Source organism: Canis lupus, chromosome 12, assembly GCF_048164855.1.
Source record: "Canis lupus baileyi chromosome 12, mCanLup2.hap1, whole genome shotgun sequence".
Taxonomy (NCBI): domain Eukaryota; kingdom Metazoa; phylum Chordata; class Mammalia; order Carnivora; family Canidae; genus Canis; species Canis lupus.
The window spans coordinates 18,587,208-18,613,883 of NC_132849.1; the positions used below are offsets into that span (position 1 = coordinate 18,587,208).

Sequence of the window (26,676 nt, forward strand, 5' to 3'; positions counted from 1 at the left end):
TTTCCTTTTATCCCCCCAAATTTTTCACTGTGAAATATTACCAATAAAAGAAAAAAATCTAAAAATGCAGCGTTTTCACCTGATTAATACCACTCTTCTTTTGAAATTTAGAAAAATCATTTTTTTTTCTAAAAGACTTTAAAATAAGTTCACTCTTGGGACGCCTGGTTAGCTCAGCGGTTGAGGCTCTGCTTTTGGCTCAGAGCGAGATGCTGCAGTTCCAGGATTGAGTCCGGCACCAGACTCCCTGCATGGAGCCTTCTTCTCCCCCCTGCTTCTGTCTCTGCCCCCCCTCTCTCTGTGCCTCTCGTGAATAAATAAATAAAATCTAAAAATAAAGATAAAATAAGTTTACTCTTTTCCACAGGAAAATAGCCAAATTTAAAATCAGGTTTTTGTTTTTGTTTTTTAAAACCATGCCAAAATAACTGTAGATAGCACAAGTTGAAAATCAGTTTGATCTTCTGCCAAAGACCACAATTTGATTTTAGTGTATCTCATGTCTTATGTTTATTAAATAAAATTGTTTCTCTACAGGATTTGGATGGCATTGTGTGTCCAAGAGGAGTTTTAAGGTCAAATTTTATGTGTGCTTCACATGATATTTCATCTTTGGGCAGATTGAGAGAGCTTCATATATAACGTCTGAATTTTTCAAAGAATATCATTGCTATCAACTTAGTAACACAAAGTATAGACTGTGTGTGGAAAAAAGAAAGCTTTTGATTTTCAGCCAGAATTCTAGCTTGTGCATTTTCTCTTGTTCTAGACAATATTTACATTATTCAAATGAAGCTAAAATTTTAATTTTTGAAACTAAATTAAATGTTATTTTTATAAGATAAAATAATTCATAATTCTTGTATTTAAGAATCCATATAGTTGCCAGTGTAAAAATTGGTAGCATCCCTTACTAACATTACTTATAGAACCATTTATACACAAATCTGAGAGAAATATGTGTTTTTAATACTACAGAATATTTTTCAGTACTATGTGCAACTGTTGCCCACCATTGGGTTACGCATATATGAGGAACACATAGAGAAGCAAGAGGATGAAAACTCGTCCCTTCTGGGAAGTGTGTATGCCAGAATCCATGAGACTCATGCTTTCTAAGAGAAAGGATTTAGCACGCTGATTTCTTTTGCATAAGCATTTCTGCTGCTTAAAATTTCACTGTTCTGATATAGACAGTGGCACAACTCACACACCTTGCAGGCATTTGGCTATAATTCCTTTTTGTCCTGAGGATTAGGGTGAAAGATGCTTCTCTGATGCACAGTGATGAGTGTTCACAGGAGCTCTTCTGCCCAGGTCTTGCAATGCTAAAGAGAAGGAGGCAGCCTAAGACAAAATACCAATTATCTTGAGGATGGCATAGGAAGAAACAGAGAGAAGTGGGTCTCTGACAATGAAATAATCACCCCTAGACCATACCTACCTCTAGAATTCTTATGTGACAAAATAAAAGTATTAATTTAGGCGACTTTTATTTGGCATATCAGGATTTGAAGAGCACAGCAGAAAATATTTTATATATTTCTGGTTTGAAGAATTTAATGTAATAATTAAGAAATCATTTTAATATGTGGGATAATGGAAGTCAAGGAAGCTATCACAGAACATCTCAACCTGAGAAGCTGAATTGTGAGGTTCTGGGCATTCACATGTAAGCTGTCATAATTCTAAAGAATCTGTAGACTTTCCACCAAGTACTCAGATTAACAAATAAGGATGTTCTCAAGGGCTGGTAAATTACTGTTAATATCCTCTCTACCCATTTGTCTGGCTACAATTGCCTCCAGAGAACAAAGGCCTATCTTTCCCTTCAGCCTTCTAAATCTCGTACAGTGGCCTTTCATTAGAAGAGAGGGAAAGGGACCCCATGGGTAAAGGTACCCTAGGTGGCCTGTCCTGAATGCTGCTGTTTGGCATCAATAGAAAAAAGTGGATGAGGCCTGTTGTGATGCCATGTTGACTACAGACAATTCAACATGTTTGGGCTTTCTTTCATTTACTAAAAAATACCCACATCAGAGCACTATAAGCATTCAAATTAAGTAGAGGAGAAAAGTGAGACTTTTTTTTAAACTATTCAAGTTGGGCAGCCCTGGTGGCTCAGAGGTTTAGTGCCGCCTTCAGCCCAAGGCCTGATCCTAGAGACCCCAGATTGAGTCCCACGTCAGGCTCCCTGCATGGAGCCTGCTTCTCCCTCTGCCTGTGTCTCTGCCTCTCTCTCTCTCTCTCTCTCTCAGGAATAAATAAATAAAATATTTAAAAATAAATAAATAAATAAGCTATTCAAGAAATTAAAATGTTATAGTGTTCTCTTTATATATGATATGCTGAAACAATTAAAATGTTTGACAATCCATGATACATAAAGATCGTTGATTAATTAAATTCAATAATATTCCATTTTGTTTTTATATATTTACTATGTATTCATCTGTATTTTTTTTTAAAGAGGCTCCTCAGAACCTTTTTTTTTATTTTTTTTAATTTATTTATGATAGTCACTCAGAGAGAGAGAGAGAGAGAGGCAGAGACACAGGCAGAGGGAGAAGCAGGCTCCATGCACTGGGAGCCCGACGTGGGATTCGATCCCGGGGCCTCCAGGATCGCACCCTGGGCCAAAGGCAGGCGCCAAACCGCTGCGCCACCCAGGGATCCCTCATCTGTATTTTTAAAATGATTTATAGTAGGCTTGTATTATATTTTAAGAAATTTATCGGGTGGGAGGAATTAATTTTTTATCCTACCTGCCTTTGTTATGATGACATGCCTCTGAAAATATATTAGTATTAATTTACAACTTGGAAATGCCTAATAAATTATTAACATTATTAATATTTATAAATATTTCCCTTGACACTCTTCTATAAAAATACACAACAGGTTAATACTGAAGAAATGAATTATGAGGAATTTAAAAAGCTAGGCATTTATAGCTTAAGTAAAAAAGACAATTATACACATATTTAATAACATTTAATAACAACAAATAGGAAAACTTAGCACTTATTATAAGGAACTATATCTAAAACTAAGATCATTCATTTATTCAAAATTTATCAAATAGCTGCTTTCAATGCTCTGTATGCAGGTAAAGTTGTAAGTACAGTTAATGTCAAATATCTGTCTTTAAACTAATATGATAAAGGTTATATATATAGCATATATAATATTAAAATATTATGTATATATGATGAAATTGTGACAAACCAAACTCCAAATTTAATAACTTCCAAAACATAAGCATTAATAATATGAAAATAAATAAATATTTTATTTCAATTTTTATTTTCTAATTTCTAGAATAGGGGGTGACCATATAATTCACACCCAAGTAGGACATGAAAACTCTGTTAAGGCACAAGAGAAGATGAATGCTGTTAAATATGGTGAGTCCCCAGGTTCAAACAAGAATATATGGTCATTGTATGGATAGGAAGTGGTTTCATAATAGAGGGGCTAACTAAAATGGATCTTGAAGATTTCCCCTAGGAAAATGCCCATATATGTGTAGAAAAGTCACTAACCATGCAGGACAGGAAAAAATCACTCCTTATTATGGGTCTTGAAAACTCACATCAAAACCTAAATATATTACCTCAGATAATATGTATTTATGAATACATAAGTAGTAATGGGTTATTTATTTAGCTATTGTCATTTTCAAAATATTAGTGGGAATGAAGGGAAATTTTTATTTTTAATAAGGGAATAACACTGGCCAGAACTAATCAGAGATCTTGGTTAAGGGCCAACATGAGAAGTCTGTAACATATGGGATATCAAAATCAGGAGAGGAGATAAAAGACAAATAGATATTTAGTACCTCTAAGTTGAACCTAAGATTGATGAGTTTGAGTTTAGAAGAAAAAATATATAAATACTTAATACAATAACAATAAAAACTTGGGAAATAATCCATTTTAAAAAGATTTGGCTGAAATTTAGGAATAATTTAAGAAATAATGCCAGCACAATAGACTCCTTTATTCTCTTTTTCAAAGATTGATTGATTGATTGATTGATTTGAGAGAGAGTGAGAGAGAGGGATAGAGTGAGTGCAAGGGGGGAGGGGCAGAGAGGGAGAGGGAGAAAAGAATTCTTAAGTAGACTCCCTGCTAAGCACTGAGCCTGATACAGGGTTCAATGTGGGGCTGGATCCCAGGACTCTGAGATTATGACCAGAGCTGAAACCAAGAGCCAGCTGCTTAACTGACTGAGCTACCCAGATGCCCCAGATTCCTTTATTCTAGTTTTGATTATATGCCAATTATTATTATTTTTTCGTTCTGTAACTTTCTTGGTCTCCTCCATTGGCTCGATGAGTTATAATGACTAAATCTATTGGTCAGCTTGGCAATTTTTTCTCTCTTGACACCAATCTTGAACTTTTTTCAATTAAGGAATCCTAGATTTGTATCTCAACACTGTGTTGAATAGGAGTGGGAATAGTGCTATTCTTGCCTTCCTCATAATCTTACTGGAAATCTCCTTATAGTTTTCCCATTAAGTAATGGAAAAATGAAGATATCCCATAATAAGTGCGTTCCAAAGAAATTACTTTTGAGAATACCAAGATTATGTAAGAAATTAAGTAAACCTGATGCATTGTTTACTCTATATAATCTATATATACCACAAAGGAGAACAAAATAGTAAAATTGTTATTAGTTTTTCCATATATCTGTATTGTTTCAGATTGCTGATTTTGGAAATTGTTAGACTTAATAATATAACTGCAACTTACATAGGATAACTTCCTAGTCATACACATTAATATAACTAATATAATGTTATTTTTTGAAATAATTGAGGTCAATCTATTATACCTCTCAAGTACTATTCTTTTTTTTTTTTTTTATGCAGTAAGTCACAAATTGGAACTGTAAATGAGCTGGGAAATAGCACACTGGAATGGGGCCTCAGTAAGGAATATTTTTTTTTATTTTTTTTATGAGACCTTAAGAAATTAACTCATTTTAGCTGAACTTTAATTATTCTATTTGTATAGTATCTCTTGTGCCATGATTATTCTTCCCATCCATTTACTTAATATATCATTATGATAGCGAATGATATTAGGTTAATTATTTTTCTTTCATTTATTGAAAACCTGATGTCTTCCAAAGGCATAGAAAGTTCTGTTTTTTTTTCCTTTCATGTCTTATATCAGCTAAGAGAAACACTTAGTTAAATTCTATTTTCACTTAACTTTTCCTTTTCCTCTTAAGAGAAAAAGAAATACACCAATAAACATGATTTTATATTGATAGATATGAATTTCAGATGGGTTAGACTAGATCATGTAGTATGGTAAATTCTCAGAATCTCAACAGTTTACACAATAAGCTTTTATTTCTTCCTTGTGTAACTTATGCACTGAGGGTTGCGTTGATCACTGCAAATTCTCTAAGAAGTTGCAAGGGCAACCTGGAGTTTATCTTGGCACCCTCCTATTCACTGCCTCACTGTGATAGCACTTATTGAGTACTAAATCAGTAAATATTCCTTATAGGGACACTATATAAATTGTCTCCTGAAGACAGCTGGCTAGAAATTAAAGACTTGAATCTTAATAATAATAATAATAATAATAATAATAATAATAACAACAATTACTTCTCCAGCACTGGCTATATACCAGTTAACAAAGTTATACATATTTTAGCTCACTTGGCCCCAAACAACCACCCTTTGAGGCAGGTACTACTAGTATGCTCATTTGATACATGAAGCAATCAAAAACACAAGAAGTAAGGAATTGGCTGAAGATCAAATGCTATGAAGTGGGAAAGTCCGGATTTGATCTCAGACAATCTGGCTCCAGATTCTGTGCTCTCTCACTAAGCTACAGTGCCCCCTTATGGAGGATTCCACCTTCACTGAAGTTTCTAACTTTGGAGAAGTCCTTTTCCTTGTTTTGTTTTGCTTTGTTTTCCCCTTCTGTAAAAACGGTGGGGAGGAGGATGATTTAGACCAAATGATCCCCAGATTCCACTTTCCATTTCATGAATCCACAAGTAAGGTAATGAAAATGGTTTTAAATGGCAAACCTTTAGATACAAGAATCTTCACAGTTTCTATTCGGATATAACTGACAGAAGTGACATAAATCTCACTTGTAACATCTGACGTTGTCATGTTGTTGTACTTCGAAGACAAGGAACGATTATGGCTGTTCAATAAGGGAGGTTTACTCATTATAATTAATTAATAGCAAACATAAATCAGTTTCAAGAATGCCATGCCCAAGACAAGTAGGAGCATCACGTTATAACCAAGAGAAAGAGTCAAAGCATTTGAAGCAACCACTGATTAAATACATCATAAATTTCTCTGAGAAGTTCAAAATTTCTGATTTTTTTAGCACTTCAATATCTCCAAGAAATAATTATAGAATCTTAGTTTCATAGTCAAACATATGTGAGAAATGCTAGATTAAGCAAAATTAAGCAAATTTCTTAGAATCTTTTACTATGATATTAGAATCACATACTTAGAAAGAACAGCCTTTCCCAACTTACTTAGCTGTGAAACTCCTATTTCTCTCATGAAGCATCTTGTGTGAATAATGGTCCCTGAAATATTCTTTATAAAATACTGATTTCAGAGTTGAGGGAACATGAAATAGAAAATAGTGAGTTTATTTTAAATCCCAACAACTTGAAAGGAAAATGAAATATTAGTCCTCTTAATAATGGAACTTTGTGGTAAAAAATCCAATTTCTCTGTGGCTTGATATATACATGTGTGTATATATGTATAAATACAAAACTTATTAAATCTGTATTTGTAAACATACATATATTACTTTCTCTCACACATATATATGTGTATATATGCATTCATATACACATTTTATACACACACACACACATCCTTGTCATTGAGTTCTGGACAAATTGATCAACTTTCCAAAATGTTTATTAACAACATGAATACCCATACTAGAAACTCTCTCTCTTATATGTACCCAGGTTCTCAGAAGAACATTGTATAGGGGTGGGAGTTGGTAAGAATCACTTTAGCTAGGGTAAAAATGTCCAGTGAAATATAATCTTCACTCATTTTTTTTTCCCCAAGCTACAACTCAACTCTTACAAAGGTCAGCAGTTACAGTCCTCAGCAGATTCTTAGAATGTAGAATGAGGGAGTTTGAAATGATTGTTCTGTCACCTGTTCCCAGAAAAACTGACATAATTTAATATGATGACTGTTCTCCTTTACCTCATTAAACTGGTAAAGGAGAGCTGGATAGAATCCTAAGTAATTTATGGCTTACTACTTATAAAATATGAGTTTGGGATTTTAAACTCTACTTGGCCATGACGGCCTTCCTGCTCCACTCCCTAGTCAAAAACATCTGTGTGCATATAACAGAAAACCTGGAGTAAAATCCTTTCTAAGTTAGCCAAGGTCGTGTAAATAAGCATATTACAGTGTAAATATACATCAGCATCTATGGCTTTTAGTAAAACAATGGTTTGAAGAGAGCTATCCTTTATACTACCATGGCTTAGAATCAGTGGGTTACAAAAAAAGAAAGGAAAAAGAGGAAACAGTCCAAGAACAACAAATAAGGAAAAAGAGAGAAATTAAAAACCCTTCAAATAGTACTGATAGCCTGGTTATAGGTCAACCTTGCAGGTATTAAGAGGAGTCTGCAAATTATATTTTCTAAAGTTGAGAGAAACCAAAATGAGAGTCAACTATCGCAGAAGTGCCCAAGAAAAACAAACCGTTATGTTTCTTCGTGATTGCCTAGAATTAGCCTAAACCCATGTGCAAGCTTTTGTTTTACAATGCTGATCTCTGGACGTTGGAAGATTATTATCACTTAAAGAGAATAGTTTGGTTGACTAAACGTTTTCAGAAGCTGTGACAAATGGAGAGATTTATTATCCATTATTAGTATATATAGGGTAGTATAATTTAGCTCCAGAAATGGAACGCCAAGAAAGAAGGGGCAAATTTTCAAGCAGATGGACTATAATCAAAACAGAAAGGTTTGTGTCCTTCCAATCTCTCTAATGGAATAAATGAAATAAGCATAACAGCAAATATCTAATATACCCTCCAAAATAACAACATTCCAAACCTCCTTGTAGTATTCAAAGTCACAGCTTACTAGGACTTTATTAAAGATAAATAGAATAGATTATGAATAGTTGGCCATAAACTTAACCTTCTTTGATTTGTAACCTTACCAAATTTCTAAATATGATTTTTCATTACGCTTCTTTCAGAGGTATTACTAGGGAAGAATGTCATGAATGCTATTTCAGATCTGTCATATATAATCTTCTAATCTGCCAACTTCTTGCAACTAAAGATGAGCTCATGTACAAGCTGACAAGAGGTGGGGATGAGTCTAGGCTTTCTTGAAGGTTGTTAAAAGTTTAAGTCCCCCCATTGTGCAGATACGCTCTGAATTGGCTTGGTAATTTTTATAATGACAGCTGCTGTCAGGTGAGAGGGTAAATTATTCAGTTCAACTGGGAATGTTGTCAGGAACAGTAAAAAGGTGCTAGAAATAGAAGTGGTCCCAGATAGTGGGGAGAGTGACTTGTGTAAACTTATCAAATCTCTCTGGGAATCCTGGATGTTTCATTTTCCCCTAGGTATGCTTTAAAATCATTGCTCTTGCTGATGATTATACTTTCTTTCCACAGAAGGGAAGTGGAAAACTTTATCAGATTAGCTAAAATATAAAAAAAAAAAAAACAAAAAAAAAAACTCAGACATGTCAAAAATTTGGAGATTTTGGCCCTCACATCCCCAAATCTGACAACTCCTTACAAATGATATTATTACCCATTACTATTATTATTAGTGGCACCTTTTTACAAGTGTACTACATACTTTCACATATATATCCATAAATGTCTACAACTTTCAATTATCTTTCTAGCAGTGGTCAACCAAAATAGGTTACCATTTTATATTTAAATCTAGATAATTATTTTCTCTAGGAAAGACACAATTTAAGACATAGTAAGGTCGGTTCCTAAAGATCTTACAGGACTGTGGTACTGTAAATGAACAGGACTGGAATTATGTCATCTTTGGTATAAACTGAGCTATAGAGCAGTTTCAGAGAGTTATTGGAGTTGTTCAGTTTCATTTGTTTCATTTTAATTTTTGTCTTCTCGGTGTTTTTTTAATTTCTGAGTTAAATTTTATAAAATTGGAGATTTCACATAAATATACAAATTCTTATCTTTTGAACAAAAGCAGAATATATAGAACAATAAGGATCATGTTCAAACACTGGGAGAGTGAGCTTTAATAGAATAGCAGCTGTTCCCTGGAAATGCCCAGAGGTTGCCATAGTGCCCACCTGGCTAGCTTTACATATTTAGGTTACCTATCTGGTCTCTATAAACATCTGAGACACAGAAATTTTCAGTAGACAATAAAAAGATCCAAGAAGTAATAGGTTCTTACAGGTGACAAGGAAAAAAAGCCAATAGGCAATATTTAACTGATATAGCAAATTATTCGAAAGTTACTTAAGATCTGAGAACTCTTGTAATAGGCAGTCAGACATTTTAGCTGTAATTTTTTAGCCAGTTGCCTTTGAAGTCTCTGGATAGTGGCTGACAAGACCAAATCAGGTCTTTCATCATCTGTCAAGAAAGGAACAGGCTACTCAACAGCAATAATGACAAAGGCCAAATCAAATGCTAACTGATACAACTTGGGGGGTCCTGGAAATGGCCAAATGATTGGTAAACAATAAACAGTAATGATTTCAAGGCTACATCACCCTGTTATTGTTGGAAAAGTGGCACATTTAACTTGAAACTGAGTTCTACATGGCTTATTTACTATCTGCTGTCTTAGGTCAAGACTGGTGTCTGCCAAGAGCTCACAGGTAGGGTCCAGCAAGCCACTGCTGCTGTGAGGATGAGAATGGTTCAGAGACTCACAGGAGATGCATACTTTTGGTGTAGCCAGTGTATGGTAACTTCCTTCTTCCCGGAACATTATGTTTAAAATGTTCTATAAGGTAAAACTAAAGAAACACGCTGTTCCATCAGGATATCTTGAAGAGACTTAACACACAAAGCAGCACTAATCTTTTGTTTAGTAACCTGAATTAGAGGGCACTTGCCCATTCTCTAGGCCACAGAGTAAATCACTATGGCAATTATGGACCTGAACTAAAGCTACCTGATATCTGATGCCATTATCTGAAATGTCCTCAAATTTGCAAGATCAGTGTCAGGTATGGAGACCTGGGCATTAAACAATGTGTTTTTTTCACACTGATGTGATTGATGTTATCAACCAAATAGGGTTTCTTTCTAGCAAACTGAGTCCAATGCAGACATTCCAGGGCAGAGCATAGAACAGAACCACATGGTACTGACTAGCTGAATGACTTGGGGTCAAATATTGGGAACTTCACTCCCTCATATGTAAAATAAATATAATATTAGCACCTTGCCAGAATTATTAGAAAGATTACTTAAATAAAACATATAAAGTAACTCTCCCCTAAATAATGATTGATGATATTGATATTGAAGGAGCAACAATGCAGACTACATTTAAAAGTAAACCAAATTTAATACTGTCTCTGAAATAGAATGAAGCATTTTGAGGAATGGATTCTAGCAATTACTGCAGTTGGTGGATTAGGCAAGGTGGACACAAGACTTCTGCTGACCCCTATTTATTCTTCTAGTCTCGGGTTTGATGCCACTTCTTCTGGGAAACTTCCTTTGACAGGCTGACTTGAGTCAAGTGCTTCAGCTTTGTGTGTTCATGACTTTCTGACATTTCTTTATCATAGCAGTGTTTATGATTCATTGTGAAGAACTATTTAATTAGCTGGTCTTTTTCAGTAAGCCATAAACTCCATGGGGTCATTTATTCCAATTTATTCTATATACTAAGCACAGCGTTAAGCAGATGGGAGGTATTAAATAAATACTGCCAAAATAAATGCATAAATTAACCTATCAATTGCCATAGGATACCTACCCACTCACCTTCCAACTTGGGTGGGTGTGCTATAGGTAAGACCATCAGATATAAAACTGGCAGTATCCAGAACTGGTATGATAGTTCCCAGTTTAGGTCTAATGTGAAATCATTATGACACAAAAGTATAAGGTCCAGAACTAACTGAGAGATTTATAATTCTGCATGTTTGAAAATGAAAGGGTGATTACTTATCCACTGGAAAGCTATGAACATTTTCCAGTCCTGGAATAAGGCATTTTTTAAATGCTGTACATTGTAACACTCAATTATTCATTCACACAGCAACTATTTGAGTAACTCTTTTCCTAGATTTGAGGGATACAAAAGTGAACATGATAAATATGGTCCTTTGTTTTTATGAAGATTACATTCAAGAGAGGAATAGAAAAAACAAAGAAACAAGAAACAAGGCAAATGAGATAATATCCAATATTGAAAGGTGTCATGGAAGAAAGCAATATTAGATAATGGGATTCATAGGGCTGGGAGGTAATGAATAGGGCCATTTTAGATTAGACAGTCATGACTTTTTATTTCAGAGATGAACAATGAGGAGTTACTAGTACTGAAAAGATCTGGGGGATACTATTCCAAACAAAAGAAAGAACATAGAAAAAGGCTTTCAGGGTGTATGTGACATGAGCAAAGGACCAGGAGACCAAAGGAAGCTAGAGGATAAAGAGAAAGAGAGAGAATGAAGTGAAATAAGATAAGAGGGTTAGGGGGGTCGGATCCTTTAGGCTTTGTGCATCATGGCAATTTGGGTGTTATTCTGATTCCAATGGTTAACTATGGGTTTTTTGTTTTTCAGCATCATTTACGTTATTAAAAACCATCACGGCTATTATAAGGAAAACGTACACGTTCTGTTATGAATGCTGAATGAACACATTATATATAAACTTCAAACATCATTAAAAATGATGTTGCTAGAGATTTTGCTTCCTTTTCAATGCTGCATAATGATTTCAAAATCCTCCTGGCGGAACACTACAGTCCAATTGTTCTCTATTTTCCAACATCCCCAAACTGATTTTGTTGACAGACCAATAAAACCAGCCTTAATTAAGGCAGTGCAGGTCACATTTCACATCAAAGACAGCTGATATTAATTGGAACCTAAAATGACCAAACTACAGAAAAGTCTCCTGCAGTTTACGTAGCACCACCACTCAAATCACCCCACACAGGTGGCAAGGTTATTCATGGATAATTTCCCATGATGTCTCCTTAGAGTCTGAACCATTCCATACAAAATGGGACTTGCCATTTTCTCTTTTGTTTCCAACCAATTGAAATTCAGATTAAAGAAACTTAGAAAATTCTATTTTTCCTGATTCCATTTTGTTTTCTCACCAGAAAACACAGGGGACACGCTTGGATGTTACCTTCAGTTCTCCTTGCAGCGTGTCATCAGGGTGAGGTTATAATTGATGCTGACTCTCAAGCTGGCTGTGACTTATTGTCCACAGCAGAGCTGAGCTCACAGCATTTGGCCATTTGTTATAAATCCATACAAAGTTTCATGGTAGGTCTCCTTGATATCTCATTATGCTATTACCTTTATTTTTTTTATTTTTTTTTATTTTTTTTATGCTATTACCTTTAAATGCCTATAACAACCACTGATAATTCTGAGTGATATGTAGATTTTAGCTAGTCTCTAGGTTCTCCTTAATACTTTTGATTCATAAATAGACTATGTATTATATGCTCCATCAGTTATTTCAAAACAAATCATTTTCTGTTTTTTTGCTCTCTGGATGGATGTATCCATGCATATTCTGTTCCATGCTAGGTACCAGTTAGTGAAAGTTGAATGAGGCAATGATTGCTTTTTTAAAGGGATACGGAGCATAGTTATTTAACCAATTATTGCAGGTTATATCTGAGCGCTAGGTGCTATAGCCTCCTTCTCCTCTCCCTCCTCCACACAGCAGTAGAATCTAGATCATTGGAATCCTCTTCTCTTGAGGTGAATCTTCAAGAAAACTTTGAAGAATAAACTAAATTAATTATGTGAAGAAGGAATTCTTTGAATACCTGAGGGGCCAGGAAGGATGGGGAATCCAGAGCAAATGTGAAGATTGCAAGAAGAAGGTAGCTTCCCCTCATTGAGTCAGAAGGGAAGAAGTAAAGATTTAGGTAGAGATACCTGTCAATTGTTAGAGAAGGAGTTGGAGTGGCCATAATTATTTCAGAAACTATGAGGTTAGGTTATCTATGGAGGAAGGGGGAATGGAGCTGGGGGTTTTGTAGAGAAGACGGACTGCTTGTGATGCTGGTGCGGGAAATAGGAAGAATGAAGTTAAGACTGGAAAACGCAGCTATATGGAAGTTAGTAGTTTGTCAGAAATGCCAACATTAGGAGCCTTGGAAGTTTTGATGGAAAAATAGTTGTACCTCTAATATATATTAAAATAATTATTTAGGGGATGAATTAACACAGTTGGCTATTTGTACTACACATATAAAATATTTATACTATACAAATAAAATAAAATAGGTTTAAAAACTGTCATGTTTTGGGCAGCCCGGGTGGCTCAGCTGTTTAGCACCGCCTTCAGCCCAGAGCGTGATCCTGGAGACCCGGGATCAAGTCCCACGTCGGGGTCCCTGCACGGAGCCTGCTTCTCCCTCTCCCTGTGTCTCTGCCTCTCTCTCTCGCTCTGTATCTCTCATGAATAAATAAATAAAATCTTTAAAAAAAAAACTGTCATGTTTCAAGGATGCCAGTAATTCTATAATTCAAAGTTATGATTTGTGATTTCACTTACAAGCATGGGATTTCTTCCCAAGAGATCTCATTCCTGAGATCTGCCCCTCTGACTTCTCCCATGACTCAGCCTTCCCCACCCCACGTGTGTCTAGACACCCAACCTGCCAGATCACCAGCTCTTTGTTCTGACATGGCTCCCTCCATTCCAATTTCCTACAAAACTTAAGACTTTGGTCATCAGGTTATCATATTTTAAATTTATTCTAGGAGAGAAATCTTTATGTTTTTTTTCCTTTTTGTGTTCTCTACAGCAGAATTCCCAACCAAGCTGCACATTAAAACATACTGTTGCATCATTTCTATGCCTAACCATTAAATCAGAATTCCCTGAAAGTAGGGCCTGGGTATTGGTGTTTGGGGAAAGTTCTCCAGGGGATTTTAAGGTGCAGCTGTAGCAATCATAATGTTAGTACCTAGTTGGCACTCAGAGAAAAGTAATGTTTGTACATAAGAAAAAAACTAGCCAATTGAATACCAAACTGCAAAAGCATAAACATCACAATTGTTACTCCTCTTGTAATAGCAGGGTCAATGTCCTTTAAATCACGGATGATGTTTCAGAGCTAGGTATTATCAACAACAGTGCAATTTAAATAAAGTTCATTTGTTGGAATATTCAAACATGCTGTCAATCTGACCATTCACCTACGACTAATTTATATGGGGGGGGGGAGGCAAAGGTTCTACTGAACTGTAATCTTCTTATGCCATTCTCTAAGAGGAATAAAAGGCAACAAAAACAATTACATTGAAACAATGCTCTGACCTCAATAATCACACATTGAAAATACTTTTATCTGGAAAAAGCCATTAGGAGAAACTATAACAAGGTGAAAATAGCTTTTGGTGTGTTTTGGATAATAGTAACTCAACAGGACCACAAAAGTAAAGCCCTATTAAATCTATTTCACATTCTATAATTCTTGCTTCTTTCCAGAGTAACTCTTTGACTCCTGATTTCAAAACTTTCTGTTCTCAACCCAGAGTACAGTAATATAGCCATCTACCCAGGTTTTATGAGTATTACATTTTTCACTATGATGCAGTAGATGTGATATGCATAGGTTAGAAATATATACAAGGATGTATTTTACTTACGGAGATATTAATTTATTTTATTGCAGATTATTTGTAACATGCCAAGGGACTAATTAGGCATTTGAAGGAGAGGCCAAGAGCAAAATTACTTTAGCCTGCCCCTTATCACTTGTGAGTCACATGCTGCCTTTTTTTTTAAAACTCCCAAACTAATAGCATCTCTGCTTCTTATCTCATGGTAACACAAAACTCATCCAGTCCTGCCTTTTCTGGAAAACTGGTTCTAGAAATCTCCTTTTTCCTGTATTCTCTTAGCCTTCCCCTTATAAAGCTTTACTTTAGCTGGCTAACATTTAGAAAAAAAAATAGAATCCTTTACAATAAACTAAAATTATTAGAAAAAGTGATAAAATAACATTAAAAATAATTTAGGAAATGAAGAGAAAATTTTTGTATAAACTTACTACTCTGATAAAGCACGAATCATCATTTTGTTTTCTGTCTTTGTGTCATATTCATGAATAATTTTACATATCTTTTCAATTGAGTGTTCTCTCCCTGCAATCTTTATCTGTCTTTCTTCCCATAACTGTAGGTCAGACAGCTGGTTAATGGTGAAAATAAAACTCTAATCAAGTTCAATTTGACTCCTAATCTGCCATTCTCCCCCTGCATTTGCAGTATCTGATTATGTCTTTGAAGCTACAACAGAAATTGAGAACTTGTTTGGAGGTTTGACCTGAGGACATTCAGCAAATAATTTCCCTATATTGAAGAATTATCTCTGCTATCAGGCAAGTTTACCCTATTCCCCAAATCTATAGCTACAAAAGAGACACATATGAAGAGAAGCCAACTGCTCTGTCTCTATTGTCTAGTAAGTCCAGGAAACTGCTAAGCAATGAAGTAACAGATGTGGTTGCTCACCTAATGCCTGGGAAGTGCAACAGATGCAAAAGTGTAGTCACCCTACACTAATGACTCGATCAGAAAAAGTTCCTCTGAATTACCGAGCACTCAGGATCCATTCAGGAACAGAGAGGCCCGTTAATTCCATAAAATAACTACAAATGAGGAACTAGATACAGATATATTAAAAAAGTTGACCACTTGGGAAGTTGGACCAATCCAAAGGGAAAGAAGTATAGAAAGTACCCTCAGCTCTAAAGCTAGAAATACAAAGAAAGGATATTGCTACCAGAAACTAAGTGCAAGGATCGCCATGTGGGAGCCAGAGAGATAGCAAAGGGAATACTCAGTAAGCGTAGACATGAAGGAGAAAACAGGTACTGCTCAGATCAGTATCAAAGCAAGAGGGACAACAAGAAGTAATCAGGTGTCTCTCATTTTCTGATCCTCATTCTCTTGCCAATGTCTACATTAGTAGAGAGTAATAGGAAACTGTTGGGTGAGGGAACAGAAAGGGAAAGGATTTGAGAACAAATGGGCAAGTGATTTATTTACCCAACCTCTCATCTACTTATTACTTGAATTTGAAGATAAAGTATTTAAAGCAAGTCAGGGGATGTCTGGGTGGCTCAGTTGGTTAAACATCTGACTTCAGCTCATGTCATGATCTCAGGGTCCTGGAATTGAGCCCTATGTTGGGCTCCATGCTCAGTGAGGAGTCTGCATGTCCTTCTGCCCCTCTTCCTGCTCATGCTCTCTCTCTCTCTCTTTCTTTCAAATAAATAAATAAAATCTTTAAAAAAAAACAAAGAAAATAAAATACTTATTATCTGTATTCAGTAATACCCAAATGCTTTCTTTCTGATTACAATAATTATCATCATCACATCATTCTGACTCTACCAGTCTTTTCAGCAAAGTACCTGGGTAAATGAATTCACTGTAACCACACTCAATTTAATGCCAGTGGGGCCATTAGAAAGACTGTATTCACAAAGCCATGTCTGTTGATAGTTTAGAATCTACTGAAGAAGACATATATGTTAAATCTTCCTTAGGTGTTACTTAGGTAATTCAAATCTTTCACCAATCTTTATTTTATACTAAATGTAATATGGATAAAATTTGATCCTTATATTATTATATACAACTGTATTCCACAATTTTCCCTTGGAGCAATCACAATATTATTGGGTGCTATTGTGAACATTTTTAGCAAGATTTCCTTCCCAATTTAGTCATGAGTTCTTTGTAGACAGAAGCAATGAATCAACATGTCTTTTACTATCAATAGCATAGGATCCAGTATTATGCATATAGTGATGAATATCAGGGCTACTGAAAGGAGGGCATACCTCCTATTTTTTCACACAAATAAATAAAAATGTATAGGATATATGGGAGATGACCTAAGAGTACAGGAAAAAGTACACTATAAAACATTACTGAAATAACAAAATGATATTATTAGTTTAAAAATGTTTAGAGCAGGAGTGACATCACAAAGATAGTGACAAGTTGTTTTTGATATTGCTCCCCTCACAAAAAAAACAAAAAGCAAAAAAACTAACAACTATTCAAGAACAAAACATCACTGTGAGAATCCTAGAATGTAGGTTTTAAGTGCCACTCCCACCCCTTGCACTAGAGACCAAGACAAACTGCATAAGAAAAGAGAAGCAGCTACACTTTGACTGTATTGCCTCTCCCCCAAGCCAATGCAGCACCACACAGAGCCTAAGCCTCCAGTTCCTCCAGTTGGAAAAGGGAGCCCCTGGGGGACAACCAGCACCACTCCTACTTCATGGGAGCCTCTACTCTGATCTCATATCACAAGGATTGCTGGGGAATGTGTGGGGCTCCACCACTGAGAATCAGTGGTGGAAAAGTGGGGAAGGGCTTGTGGCAATTAGCACATGTATCTTGGCAGACAGAGTTCCTACCTGTAGTGCCCAAGTATTAATCCCAACCGGAGGTTTTGCTCAACTGCAGAACCAAATCAGGAACCCTCTCTGACCAGGAAACTCAGTGGGTGCAGATCTACCTGATTCAGACACAGGAGTTCTCTGGCATAGAGCCTGGTTTGTCTACGCCCAGGTGAGGAGTTGAATCACGTCACCACCCACTGTGGAGAATGTCTTCCAGACTCATCTGACCGGAAAAGGACTAAAGACAATTCCTGGAAGTACAGCAGAAAGCTGATTGCCCCCAGAACAAAGCTAGTATCAAGTATGGATGTTCCTGTGCTACACACAGCAGAGGAATTAATACACAGACAATCCTGAGGGTGGCTTCCAGCCCCTTCCAACCAAAGAGCCTGTTTGGTAAATTGGAAATAACCTGAGGTGGACCTTTCCCTTCCACCCAGGCAAGGGAGCTGAGATATAGCCCCACGTTCTGTGGAAAATATCTTCCAGCCCCCATCTGACCAGAAGGGCTGGAGACAATACCTAGAAACTACAGAGGTCAGTTAGTACTCAAGCCAAGAGACAGCAAGGCAAAGCCAAAAGTTTGCCAAACAAAGCCAATGTTCTTATTTGGTCATGGAACTTGGGGGGGTGGGTTGGCTTGAGTTAAGACAACAAATAATTTTATTGTCTTTAGAGCTGCATCTTTCACTATGTCTGGGCAGGAAATCTAATTCATAGTCCCATTCATTCCTGAATACAGCCTTCAGTTTATCTGACCAGGGAACTTAACCAAACAAAGTCCACTGGAAGCAACACAGACCATTCAAAAGCCCTATATACAGTAGCAGTTGAACAGAGCACAGAGCATGGCTTCCCCATCTGCAGAGCAAAACAGGTGACTTTAACCAGGGAATTCAATGCACACTCTGGCCTGATTCTGGTTCCCACACCAGATGTCTGGGTCCTGGGTTCTGTCCTGCTGTCCTGCCAGGACAGGGAAGTTAATTCATAGCTTTGTCTAGTACTGAATATAGTACCCAGTCCTGACTGTCTAGTAAGCCTGACCAGAAAATCCAGACAAACATCCTATAGCTTCACTTGGGTAGGAAACAAAGCCAGCAGTCTTATCCAACTGTTCTCAGGCAGTGTTTTAACTCCCAATCTCTGTCCTTAGAGTTTGAACAGATCCTCTCAAAAATAGACCATAATAGCAGGACCCACCTGCCCAAGACATTACAAGTGGACATACCAGAAAGCCAAATTGAGCATCGGGTGAAGAAATGTCTCTTCTAAAGCAAACCTGTAGAAGAGGAGTCCCTTCACTCAAATACACAAATACCAATGCAATGAGTTAAGACACATGAAAAATGAGGCAAATATGACACCATGAAAGGAAACTAATAAAGTGCTAATAACTGACTGTAAAGAAATGTAAACTATCAAAAATTTCAGAATAATCCTCTTATGGAAGTTTTGTGAACTACATGAAAACACAGACAACTAAACAAAATTAGAAAAATAGTGCATGATCAAAATAAAAATTTTGTCAAGAAAACCATCAAACAAAACCAAAAAATCCCACTGAAATTCTAGAGTTAAAAAATATATAACTGAACTGAAGAATCTAACAGAGATTTTTAAAAGTAGACTTGATCTCACAGAAGAAAGAATCAACAATCTGGAGGACCAGGACATTGGAAATTACCTAGTCAGAGGAACAAAAAGAAAAAAAAATAAGAAGGATGGAAAAGAATGAAGAAAGTCTGCCTATGGGAATTATGTTACACTATAAAAAAAATAAAATTCTGTGAGTGAAAGTAAAAGAATGCTAATTACCACCACAAAGACATTAAAATGTAGTATAAATCTCACTGGTAATAGTGATAGTGATATACAGTTATAGATTCTGCAATATACGTAATGCATTTACCACTATATTCTAAAAGTAAAGAAAAAGAACAGAGTAAAAATAACCATAATAATAAGTTGTTATTTGTTACTCAATAAAAAACAAACAAAAAAACACATGTAATAACCTAAAATGTGAGGGAGAGAAAAAGTAAAAGTGTAATGCTTACAAATTCTACTGAAGTTAAGTTGTTATCAATTTAAAATCAGGTGTTATAGATTTGAGATATTTTATATAAGCCTCATGATAACCACAGGGAAATCCTGTGATAATCGCACAAAAAAACACAGTAAAGAAATCAAAGCATACTGATGTGAAAAGACATCAAAACAAACACATAAAAGACAGTAAAATAAGAACAAGGAACAATGAATCTACAAAACAACTAAAAAACAATTGACAAAATGGCAATAGTAAGTCCTTACCTATCAATAATTACTTTAAATGTTAGCAGATTAAATTCCCCAGTTAAAAGACATATAATGTCTTAATAGATTTTTAAAAATCTAACAATATGCTGCCTTCAAGAAACTAATTTTATTTATTTACTTACTTATTTTTTTAATAATAAATTTATTTTTTATTGGTGTTCAATTTGCCAACATACAGAATAACACCCAGTGCTCATCCCGTCAAGTGCCCCCCTCAGTGCCCATCACCCATTCACCCCCACCCCACGCCCTCCTCCCCTTCCACCACTCCTAGTTTGTTTCCCAGAGTTAGGAGTCTTTATGTTCTGTCTCCCTTTCTGATATTTCCACCCATTTCTTCTCCATTCCCTTCTATTCCCTTTCACTATTATTTATATTCCCCCAATGAATGAGAACATACACTGTTTGTCCTTTTCCGATTGACTTACTTCACTCAGCATAATACCTTCCAGTTCCATCCACGTTGAAGCAAATGGTGGGTATTTGTCATTTCTAATGGCTGAGTAATATTCCATTGCATACATAGACCACATCTTCTTTATCCATTCATCTTTCGATGGACACCGAGGCTCCTTCCACAGTTTGGCTATTGTGGGCATTGCTGCTATAAACATCGGGTTCAGGTGTCCCGGTGTTTCATTGCATCTGTATCTTTGGCATAAATCCCCAGCAGTGCAATTGCCGGGTCGTAGGGCAGGTCTATTTTTAACTCTTTGAGGAACCTCCACACAGTTTTCCAGAGTGGCTGCACCAGTTCACATTCCCACCAACAGTGTAAGAGCATTCCCTTTTCTCCGCATCCTCTCCAACATTTGTGGTTTCTTGCCTTGTTAATTTTCCCCATTCTCACTGGTGTGAGGTGGTATCTCATTGTGGTTTTGATTTGTATTTCCCTGATGGCAAGTGATGCAGAGCATTAAGAAACTAATTTTAAACTTAAAGACACACATAGACCGAGAGTAGAGGGATGGAAAAAGACATTTCAAGCAAATGACAACCAAAACAAACAAACAGAATTGAAAATGTTGTCCTAGATGCAAATTGCAGCAGAGATGTGAAACAGATGCTCTTGAAGCTTGTAGAACTCCAGTCAAGGAACTGGGGTAGAGTCCATGCAACTTCAACATACAGAGAAGCAACACCAGAAAATGATCCTAACTATTTTATGAATGAACCAACATTTTATACCTCTGATGGTGTTCCTTTCACCGTGGCTGATCCAGATTACCAAGAGAAATATCAAGAGTTACTTGAAAGAGAAGACTTTTTTCCAGATTATGAAGAAAATGGGACAGATTTATCAGGGGCTGGTGATCCATACTTGGATGATATTGATGATGAGATGGACCCAGAGATAGAAGAAGCTTATGAAAAGTTTTGTTTGGAATCAGAGCGTAAGCGAAAACAGTAAAGCTAAATTTCAACGTATCAATTTTATAAAGCAGTTTAGGTTATGGTGATTTAGCAGAACACAGGAAAATGTCACACTTATACCAAATTAAGGATGTTGAGTTATGTTACTAATGTATGCAACTTTAATTTTGTTTAACACTATCTGTCAAAATAAACTTTATTCCCTATAACTTAAAAAAAAAAAAAACAGGAGTTACTATACTTAAATAAGACAAAATAGACTTTAAACTGGTTAAAAGAGACAAAGAAAGTCATTAAAGAATGATAAAGAGATCAGAGAACCAAGAAAATATAACACACAAATGCATGAGCCCAACATTAGAAAAACTAAATATATAAAGAAAAAACAGACATAAAAGGAGAAATTAATAGTATACAATTGGGGAATTTAATACCCCATTATTAACAATGAATAGATTATCCAGCCAGAGCACCAATAAGGAGACAGTAGATTTTAACAGCACTATAGACTAAAAAGACCTAAGAGTCACATACAGAACATTCTATTTATTCTTTTTTTTTAATTTTTATTTATGATAGTCACAGAGAGAGAGAGAGAGGCAGAGACACAGGCAGAGGAAGAAGCAGGCTCCATGCACCGGGAGCCCGATGTGGGATTCGATCCCGGGTCTCCAGGATCGCGCCCTGGGCCAAAGGCAGGCGCCAAACCACTGCGCCACCCAGGGATCCCTATTTATTCTTTTCAAATACACATGGAGTATTGTCTAGGATAGACCATATGTTAAGCCAAAGCAAGTCTTAGCAAATTCAAGAAGACTGAAATCATACCAGATATCTCCTCTGGCCACAATGGCATGAAACTAGAAATCAATAAGAAAAAAACTGGAAATTCCATGAATGCATGTAAATTAAACAACAGTATTCTAAACAACTTATTGGTCAGAAGAGAAATTAAAGGGGAAACAAAAAAGTTTCTTGAGATAAAACAAAATGAAAACACAATATACCAGAACTTTTCGGGTATGGCATAAGCAGCTCTAAGAATGAAGTTCATAGCAATAAACATCTATGTTAAAGAGCAAGAAAGATACCAAATCAACAACTTATCTCAAAGCCTTAAGGAACTAGAAAAAGAAGAAGAAATTGAGCTCAAAATTAATAAATATAAATAAAATAGAGAACAGAAAAACAATAGAAAAGATTAACAAAACTAATAGTTGATTCTTTGAAAACAGAAATAAAATTTACAAAGCCTTAGCTATCCTGACCAAAGGAGAAGAGAAATGACCCAAATCAATAAAATTATAAATGAAAAAAGAAACATTACAACTGATACTACAGAAATTGAAAGGACTATAATATCATAAGAGGGTACTATGAACAACTATGTGCAAACAAACTGGACAACCTAGAAAAAATGAAAAAATTCCTAGAAACATAAAACTTAGCAAGACTTAATCACAAAGAAATTAAAAATCGAGATAGACCAATAACTAGTAAGAAGATTGAATCAATAATTAATAATCAAAAATCTCCCACTAAAGAGAAGAAAAGTCCCAGACCAAATGTCTTCATGGGTGAATTTTACTAAACATTTAAAAAATTCTTAACATCAGGGCAACAGTTGATTACCAATCTACTGTCCAACAGTTGATTTCAGTTCAGGTCATGATCTCAGGGTCATGAGCTCAAGTTCTGTGTTGGGCTCCATGCTGGGCATGGCATTTACTTATGGTGATTCTCCCTCTGCCCACCCTCCCTGTACACAGCACTCTCTCCCTCTCAAAAACAAAACAAAACAAAACAAAACAAAACAAAAAATGTGGTTTATGTATACAATGGAATATTCCTCAGCCATTAGAAATGACAAATACCCACCATTTGCTTCAACGTGGATGGAACTGGAGGGTATTATGCTGAGTGAAATAAGTCAATCAGAGAAGGACAAACATCATATGTTCTCATTCATTTGGGGAATATAAATAATAGTGAAAGGGAATAGAAGGGAAGGGAGAAGAAATTGGTAGGAAATATCAGAAAGGGAGACAGAACATAAAGACTCCTAACTCTGGGAAACGAACTAGGGGTGGTTGAAGGCAAGGAGGGCGGGGGTGGGGGTGAATGGGTGACGGGCACTGAGGGAGGCACTTGACGGGATGAGCACTGGGTGTTATTCTGTATGTTGGCAAATTGAACACCAATAAAAAATAAATTTATTATTAAAAAAAAAACCTTAACATCGATTTTTCTCAAACTCTTCCAAAAAATCAAAGAGGAGGGAACACTCCCAAGCTCACTTTACAAGGCCAGCATTATTCTTATACCCAAACCAGAGAAGGTATAGGCCAATATCCCTAATGAATATAGATACAAAAATTCTCAGTGAAATACTAGCAAACAGAACTCAATATCACATTAAAACAATCATATGTCATGACCAAGTGGGAATTACTCTGGGATGTAAGGATGGTTGACATATGCAAATCAATGTGATCTATCACACTAATAGAATTAAAGGGAAAAAATCACAATTATCTCAATAGATGCAGAAAAAGCATCTTATAAAATTTAACAGTCATTCATAATAATAATAAAAAAACCTCAGTTAGCAGGTACAGAAGAAACATATATAACCATTCTAAAGGTCATATATGACAAGCCAACAGCTAACATCATACTCAATGGTGAAAGGTTGAAAGCTTTTCCTCTAAGATCAGAAAAAGGACAAGGGTATCCACTCTCACACTCCTACCCAACATAGTACTTAGAAGTCCTAGCTAGAGCAATGAGGCAAGAAAAGCAAGAAATGGTATCAGAACTGGAAAGGAAGAAGTAAAATTGTCTCTATCTACAGATAACATGATTTTATATACATAAAATCCTAACACAACCAAAAACTGTTAGATCTAATCAATGAATTCAGTAAAGTTGCAGGATACAAAATTAATATACAAAATTCATAGTTTTTGTATACTAACAATGAGTTGTCTGAAAAAAAAACAATTGAATAGGATGTTTAGAAAGTAATATATTCTAGGTAGATTATTTAACAAAATATTAATAGTTATAGTGATAATAACATGATACAGAAGAGTTTCTATGAAAATGTAAATACATTTTAGAATTTATAGAACTATTACTAAATTAATACCAAGGTTCATATTACTTTTATGTAATCCTGATGATTAACTCGTGAAATCAGTATGTGTATTCCTATTGTACAGATGAGAAAAAGCATACCTTCTTACATCAATTAACTAATGAATTATAGCACTACAGACAGTCCCTGACTTATAATGTTTCAACTTACAGTTTTCAAGATTTATGATGGTGTAAAAGTAGTATGTATTCAGTTGAAACAGTACTTTGAATTTTAATCTTTTCCTGGACTACCAATATGGAATGTGATACTTCTCATGATGGGAAGCTACAGCAAGCCATAGTTCCCAGTCATCCATGCAAACATGAGGGTACACAACTGATACATTTACAGTCATTTATATTCATATGGTCATTCTGTTTTTCACTTCCAGCACAATTATTCAATAAATTAAATAAATAAATCTTAAGTGAGACAATCAACAATTGATTATAAAATGGGTTCTGTGTGAGATGATTTTCCCTCCTGTAAGCTAATGTAAGTGTTCTGAGTGTGCTTAGGGTAGGTTACACTTAATGATGATGTTTGGTAGGTTAGATGTATTAAATACATTTTTGACTTATGATATTTTCAACTTAAAATGGATTTATCAGGACATAACCCATCCCCCCATTAGTCAAGGAAGGTCTGTACTTTGAGAACAGATTTGTTACTCTATTTAAGAGTATCTGCTCCTTACTATATACCACACTGTGCCTGATACAAAAATTCTAAGGTGGTTGGTATATACATCACATGTAATTTACTTCTGGTACAACTCTTTATACAATCTTTTTCTTGGTTAAAAGAAATGTATTTATTTTGTGCACATTCTCTTTGAGAATAAAAAGAAATAAAACATTTTACTATGAGCTATAGTTTCCATGCAAACAACTTATTTCTTTGTACTCACTGATTACATAATGAACTTCATCGTACTTAATTAAAAATACAGAATATATACTATTTGAAGATTTTTATCTGTCAGAACTTAATTTCAAGGTTGCAAATTGATCTACTAATCAAAGTTAATTGTTCTGAATTAGGAGCATAGCAACTCTCATCAACACCAGTTAAGACCTGCAAATGATATCAGGAAATAAAAGATGGTAGGTGATTCTGTTAAAAATGACATTCTTAAATATAATTTTCATTTTATTTTAAATACTGTCAATAACAACTTTAACTTGCAAATTAGGGACATGTTCTCTTCTCAAACACCCGGAGAACACTGCCAACCTGACATCTAGGACATGGGATTGTTATTAAGAACAGATGAATTAACATATACATATTATATATACAGTACATAGAAGAGTGCCTTGCACATAATACACTTTCAATAATATTAGCTGCTATTATTATACTGTACCATAATTTGAAAGCAGGCCCTAGATTATTTTCTTATAGAAAAAGAAAAGAAAGAGTTCTTTATGAGTTATCTTTATCAGTGGGTACTAAAATCTGTAACAGGGCAGCCTGGGTGGCTCAGCGGTTTAGCGCTGCCTTCAGCCCAGGGCCTGATCCTGGGGACCTGGGGTTAAGTCCCATGTCAGGCTCCCTGCATGGAGCCTGCTTCTCCCTCTGCCTGTGTCTCTGCCTCTCTCCCTCTCTCTGTGTCTCTCATGAATAAATAAAATAAAATCTTTTAAAAATAAAATAAAATCTGTAACATCCAACCTCAGTACTCTTAGAACCCATATGGGACTAGTGGGATAGGTTGATAGTCTCCACTTCTTTTATTTGCCAGCTAGCTTCAGTTCAGGTATGTGAGAGAGATTTGAGGATATTTGGAAAGGTGTAATAGATCCGTTGTTTCATGGAACTCCATCGAAAGAAAAGTGCTTTACTTCATCTATTCTGTAGTAGGGTAGATAAAGAAAAGGTATGAAATGAATATGGTACCAAAATGTCAATCATTCAGCTCCTGCAATAAAAGGCTATGTACTGAATTTTAGAGGAAACTGAAATGTAGGAACTCAGTACAATATCATGCTATGTTAAAACATTGATTATGGCATTTAAAAAATGTTAAATATCATGTCAAGTGCTCACACACACACACACACACATCCCCCCTGTAGGATGACCAAGGTTTCCTATTGAGTTTATACACTGAGTCAAAGCAAAAGTCTCACTTTTTCCAGTAAAAAAAAAAAAAAGTCATTAAATTT

The 26,676-nt window shown here is 35.6% G+C and overlaps 1 protein-coding gene and 1 pseudogene across 3 annotated transcripts in view; one reads left to right on the forward strand and one right to left on the reverse strand.

Moving 5' to 3' along the window:
- LRRTM4 (leucine rich repeat transmembrane neuronal 4) overlaps positions 1 to 26,676 on the reverse strand; it is a 708,453-nt gene that overhangs the window by 391,879 nt on the left and 289,898 nt on the right. The window lies entirely within an intron of this gene.
- LOC140601858 (large ribosomal subunit protein uL10 pseudogene) overlaps positions 21,053 to 26,676 on the forward strand; it is a 30,924-nt pseudogene continuing 25,300 nt past the window's right edge.